The sequence below is a fragment of the Ailuropoda melanoleuca genome, chromosome 14 (assembly GCF_002007445.2).
Source record: "Ailuropoda melanoleuca isolate Jingjing chromosome 14, ASM200744v2, whole genome shotgun sequence".
NCBI lineage: Eukaryota > Metazoa > Chordata > Mammalia > Carnivora > Ursidae > Ailuropoda > Ailuropoda melanoleuca.
In genome coordinates this window covers 85,092,350-85,098,371 of record NC_048231.1, presented here as the reverse complement: position 1 = coordinate 85,098,371, position 6,022 = coordinate 85,092,350, and the positions used below count along the sequence as shown (strand labels likewise).

Below are 6,022 nucleotides of genomic sequence, written 5' to 3'. Positions count from 1 at the left end.
CTTGGTACGTGAGAAATTTCTTTGCCCTGGCTGCTTTCAATACTGTATCCTTGGATCTAATATTTGCGAATTGCACTATGACGTGATGTGGCGTAGGTTTGTTGTGGTTGAGCTTGGGAGGGGTCCTCTCTGCCTCTTGGACACGAATGCTTGTTTCCTTTGCTAGATTAGAGAAGTTTTCAGCTACAGTTTTTTCAAATATCTCTTCTAGACCTCTGTTTTTCTCCACCCCCTCGGGGATGCCGATGATTCTGACATTGGAACGTTTCATTGAGTCAGTAATCTCCCGTAACCTACATTCTTAAGAATGGATTTTTTTGAGCCCAGATTCTATTTTAGCTTTCTCTTCTACTAACCCATCCTCCAATTTGCTGATACGTTCTTCTGCCTCATTCACCCTGGCCATCAGAGCCTCTAGTTTTGACTGCATTTGGCTCATAGAATTTTTAATTTCCGACAGATTCACTCTCATTTCCACCCTTAGAGATTCTATATTCTCTTTAACATTTTTGTTAATACTTTTTTCAAGTCTACACATCATCTTGACCATTGTTATTCTGAATTCCATTTCTGATAATTTGGTTATATCCATATCCATTAGTTCTGTGGCAGAGGCTACAGACTCATTGTCTTTTCTTTGCTGGGGGGGACTTCTCCTTCTCGTTATTCTGATGAGGAGAGGTTGCGGGGTTGTCCAGAGCCCAAATTATTGCCCAGGACCCAGGCTGTGTGCCCTTGTTTTATAGGGATCTTAGGGTTTTGGGCTTCTTGATTTTTCAGCCTGCCTTCCGGGGAGGAGCCTGCCACGCCGATACTCAGGCAACCCTGTTTGGGTAGAGTCTCCGTGTCCCCTGCGAGGGGGGATGGGGATGGGCACACTCTGAGGTGGTATTTCCAGGCTTTTGTTCNCTGAGGTGGTGTTTCCAGGCTTTTGTTCTATGGTGGCTTTCCCTGGTGGTTTTCTGTGCCTCTTCTGAGAGTCAGAGCAGCAGTGGCCGAATCTCAGCCTCTGTCTCAAGAACAGAGGGATCACAGACCATTCTCCACTGATGTTCTGGCCACTTTAACTCTGTTTCTGTTGGTGCTGCTCAACCCTGAAGCATCCCGGGACGTGCGCCCCACACCCAGCGTCCCAGCCCTCACTTCTAGGGCCGGCGCGTCTCTTTCCTTGGTGTTTCTAATACTGCCAGCCGCCAGCTGCCCCCCCCCCCACGCGCACTCCGGAGCTCCGGTTTTCAGTCTGGTGGCGCATTCTCCGGCTCACGGTCTCAATCTGCTCTCTTGCGGGTGCCGGTCCGCGAGTCCACCAGCTCTCCTGTGCAGGTGGCTATCGCTTCCCGGCGCCCGAATGCGGCAGCTCCCTCCCCCTTCCGTTTATCTTCCGATATCTGTGCGCGGTTCCACGGCTCCCCGCTTCCTACCTCAATACTCAGCACTGGAGATGTTCATTTGTAGAGATCCAGATGTATCTTCCTGCATCTCAGGCTGATTCTGTGGATGTTCAGGCTGGTCTGGTACCTATCCAGCTCAACTCAGGGGACTGGCTGAAAAAGGGGTCCCCTACTCCTCCGCCATCTTAACTCCTCCTCCCCCAACTGGAAATTCTAAGAGCTTGCATAAATGGTACATATAATAAACATATTTATCCTCTTTTTTTTTTTTAAATCATACTTCTCCACTGGGGCTTAGAAAAACTTTATAGAGGAACTTGTTGCTGGTGATAAGAACACATCAACCCTTAAGGGAAATCATGTAGAGGAAAAAGCAATGTAAGGTTTTCTACCTCAAATTTACTGAAGGGAGACTATTTACAGGGTGACTTTTGAAAATTGCTGTATGAGAGCAAGAACAGTCAGAACTCTGACTCCTGACTCTGGTTCTATTGTAGGGCGATATGGACACTGAGCAATTTACTGAACTTTTCTTGACTTCAGTTTCTTAGTCTGAAAACTTAGAAGATTGAATGGATCCTTATTTTCAAATTCTTCGGAATTCCTTCAAGTGTTACTGGGGAGGGGATGGTTCTGTTACTCTCCAGCCCAGTAATCCCTTCAAGGAAAAAGCACCATGTTGACCAACTATAAATACTGAGCTTCTGTATTGACTGAAAGCTGCATGAGAACATTTTCAGCTGCTAAAACAAAGAAAGTAAATTATCCCCAAACTTTTTTTCCCCACTTTAAAATTTTGTGAGTCTAACACAAGAGTATATATGGCTAGTCCAATGCTGTTCAGCATGAACAGTTTATACAGAGTTGATTTGGCAAAGAAAGAACAGGGAAAATAAAGTTGTCAGTTTGCTTTTTATTCTGCCACTAAAATAATATTTGGCTAGCATTAATGCATTACTTGAAACAATAAATACCAACCTAAAGGTCTCATAAAAATCACAGAAAGTGACTCAAAGGCAGGTCAAGGGTAATTAGTTCAATGCCTTGCTGCAAAATGACAGTATTCCTTTCATACTAACACTTATAAATGACTTACTTTTATGATTACTTGGTAAGAGTCCTTCCAGCATTGATTATATTCTAATTTTGAGACTCTATCTGCCTTTTTCATTCCTGCATTCTGGCTTCAAGAGACCTTTGCTATCTCCCTACAGATAAGACAAAACTCCATGGTAATTTCACTGCTTTATAAGTGTGGATATCAGGAACCATGGAAAATATGTGTGTGTGTGTGTGTGTGTGTGTGTGTGTGTGTGTGTGTGTGTATGTGTGCATGTGTGTTAAGATTCATAAAATCTTACCACATAGAGAACCCATATAAACTGGAATGGCTTCTTGCATAGTAAATGGAAACATTCTTTTTGAACATTTTGCCTGATATTTAAAAATCAAGAAGGAATGCTTATAAAGTTTGCGTGCAATTCATAGTGCTAAGTTGGATTTAAAAACTCAGATTTCATAAAATTCATCCCAGTTGGGAAGAACTGATATCAAATATTAAAATATAATGTATTAAGGGCAAATGATAATGGCATGCATTAGAATAAAAACAGCAAAATCTAGTATATATTGAACAGAAGTTTATATCAAAAGGGATCTAGGAATTTTTGTTGACTGCTAAGACCTCTAATCTTTGAAAAATGCCCTGGGTCTTAACACTTCATGCAAGTTACCCTGCATACCATAAACAAATACACATATATATGTGTGCAGGTATATGTATGTGTGTGTTAAGGAATGTTTGGCTAACTTTATCATCTGGGATCTGGCAGTCAGTGCTGGCACAGAACAATTTGTTACCCTAAACATCTTCTTCTGTAAATAATACTCTTCAAACCTCAGGGAAACACTTCTTTATTGCCTCCCTTCTACTCACCAAATACAAGAGCCAAAATGTAAGGCTAAGAAGTACTGTGTTCTTACCTTTCTGTCTCTGTATTTCATAGTGAAATCTTGTTACACACAAAAGCTCACCGGGAAATGGTTGGAAAGAAAAACTTGAGGAAATATTTCATGTAATTCTTTAAATATTACAGAATCTTTCCTATCCTTTCTCATTCCCAGAAGTATTGGCATATTTTACTTACCATATGAGTATCAATTAAAAGCAAACTGGTTATAATCCATCCATTGATTCTAATTAAAAAACATACATGCTTTTCAGAAGCTTTTAAAAAGTTCTTGGTATATTTTCCATAGTTCTCATACATATTTACTTTATGTTTGTTCTTATATATACATTTAATTCTTGTTCATTTGCCAAACATAGAAAGTCATATAAATCAACACATCTTTACTTCATGGTTAACTGTGTGTGTATGTGTGTGTGTGTGTGTATGTGTGTATGTGTGTGTATACAAATGCCTATATTCCACAGCCAGATATATGCCCTTGAATGCTTTTATACTCACAGATACACTTGTAACAAAAGTACAACCTGAAATCTGAACATTCTTTCTGCTTTTCTGTACATATTTTTTAAGAGCTGATACAAAATTTCTGCATTGTGGAAAAAACAAATCAATCAAGTTACAAGTCAAGATATAAGTTACATAAAAAGATCCATTCTTTTATTTGTTTTTGCTTTTTCAGTAAATCCAAACTTCAGGTAGAATAGAAATATAAGCTGTGAGTACCTTGAGGCTAGAACTGTACCTAATTATTTACTAATTTATATCTTAAAACATAATGAATGATGAATAAATACTGATTTGACTAATTGATTGATTGATTGATGGGAGCTATAAAATATCTTAGAGATCTAGTTCCATCTCTTACATGTTATGAGGAGAAATTAAGGATAAATGACATTTCTATGGCATAACACAGCTCAGAAATATCAAAATATATATCAAAAGCAGTATCAGGGAGCACCTGGGTGGTGCAGTTGGTTAAGTGTCTGACTCTTGATTTTGGCTCAAGTCATGAAATCAAGTTCACGAGCTCCATCCCTAAGTCAGGGCTCCGTGCTCATCTTGGAGTCAGCTTGAGATTCTCTCTCTCCCTCTCCCTCTGCCCTTACCCCTGCTCTCTCTCTCTCTCAAATAAATAAATCTTTAAAAAAATAAAAAGCAATATCAGAGCCCAAGCTTCCTGAATTTTAACCAATGGCCTATCTTTTTACCAAACTACATTTAAAAATACATATCAATTACTGATTCAATTTCATTGCTGGTAATCAGTCTGTTCAAATTTTCTCTTTCTACTTACTTCAGGTTTGGTAAGTTATATTTCTAGGAATTTATCTCTTTTTTTCTAGGATGTCCAATGCGTTGGCATATTTTTCACAATCTCTTAAAATCTTTTGTATTTCTGTGGTGTCAGTTGTTATTTCTCCTCTTTTATTTGTGATTTTGTTTGTGTCCTCTCTCAATCTCTCTCTCTCTCTTTTTATTATGAGTATAGCTAGAGGTTTAATTTTTGATATTTTCAAAGAACTAGCTCCTGGTTTCATTGACCTGTTTTATTGGTTTGTTGTTGTTTCTATATCATTTCCTTTTTTTTTTTTTTAAATTCATTTGTTTGAGAGTGAGAAAGCACAAGTAGGGGGGAGGGGCAGAGGAGAAGCAGAATCCCCACCGAGCAGGGAGCCTGATGTGGGGCTCGTTCCCAGGATCCCGGGATCATGACCTGAGCCAAAGGCAGATGCTTAATCAACTAAGTCATCCAGACACCTCTATATCATTTATTTCTGTTCTAATTTTTATTATGTCCTTCCTTCTGCTAGTTTTGGATTTTGTTTGTTCTTCTTTTTCTAGCTCCTTTAGGTGTAAGGTTAGGTTGTTTACTTAAGATTTTCTTGCTTCTTGAGGCATGCCTGTATTGCTATAAACTTCCCTCTCAGATCCACTTTTGCCGTATCACAGAGATATATATCATTGTATTTTCATTTTCATTTTTCTCCATGTAATTCTTTATTTCTTCTTTGCTTTTTTGGTTGACCCATTCATTTTTTAGTAGCATGTTATTTAACTTCCATGTATTTGTGCTTTTCCCAGATTTTTTCCTTGTGTTGGATTTCTAGTTTCATAGCATTGTGTTCAGAAAAGACGCATGGTAGGACTTCGATCTTTCTGAATTTGTTGAGACTTCTTTTGTGATCTAATATGGGATCTATTCTGGAGAATGTTCCATGTGCACTTGAGAAAAACGTGTATTCTGCTCCTTTAGAACTGAATGTTCTGAATATATTTGTTAAATCCATCTGCTCTAGTATGTCATTCCAAGTCACTGTTTCCTGTTGATTTTCTGTTTGGATGATCTGTCCACTGATGTGAGGTATTAAAGTCCCTTACTATTAGTTCTTTTATGTTTGTTATTAGTTCCTGTTATATTTGTTTTTAACTGTTATGTACTTGGGTGCTCCCATGCTGGGTGCATAAATACTTGGAATTGTTATATCTTCTAACTGGATTGACCCCTTTATTATTCTATAGTGTCCTTGTCTCTTGTTACAGTCTTTATTTTAAAGTCTGTTTGTCTAAGTGTTTCTACCCCAGCTTTCTTTTGACATCCATTGGCAACGACAAATGTTTCTCTAACTCTTGAATTTCAATCTGAATGTATATTTA

The 6,022-nt window shown here is 38.5% G+C and overlaps 1 protein-coding gene across 3 annotated transcripts in view; it reads right to left on the bottom strand.

Moving 5' to 3' along the window:
* DCC (DCC netrin 1 receptor) overlaps window positions 1–6,022 on the bottom strand; it is a 1,087,479-nt gene that overhangs the window by 433,161 nt on the left and 648,296 nt on the right. The window lies entirely within an intron of this gene.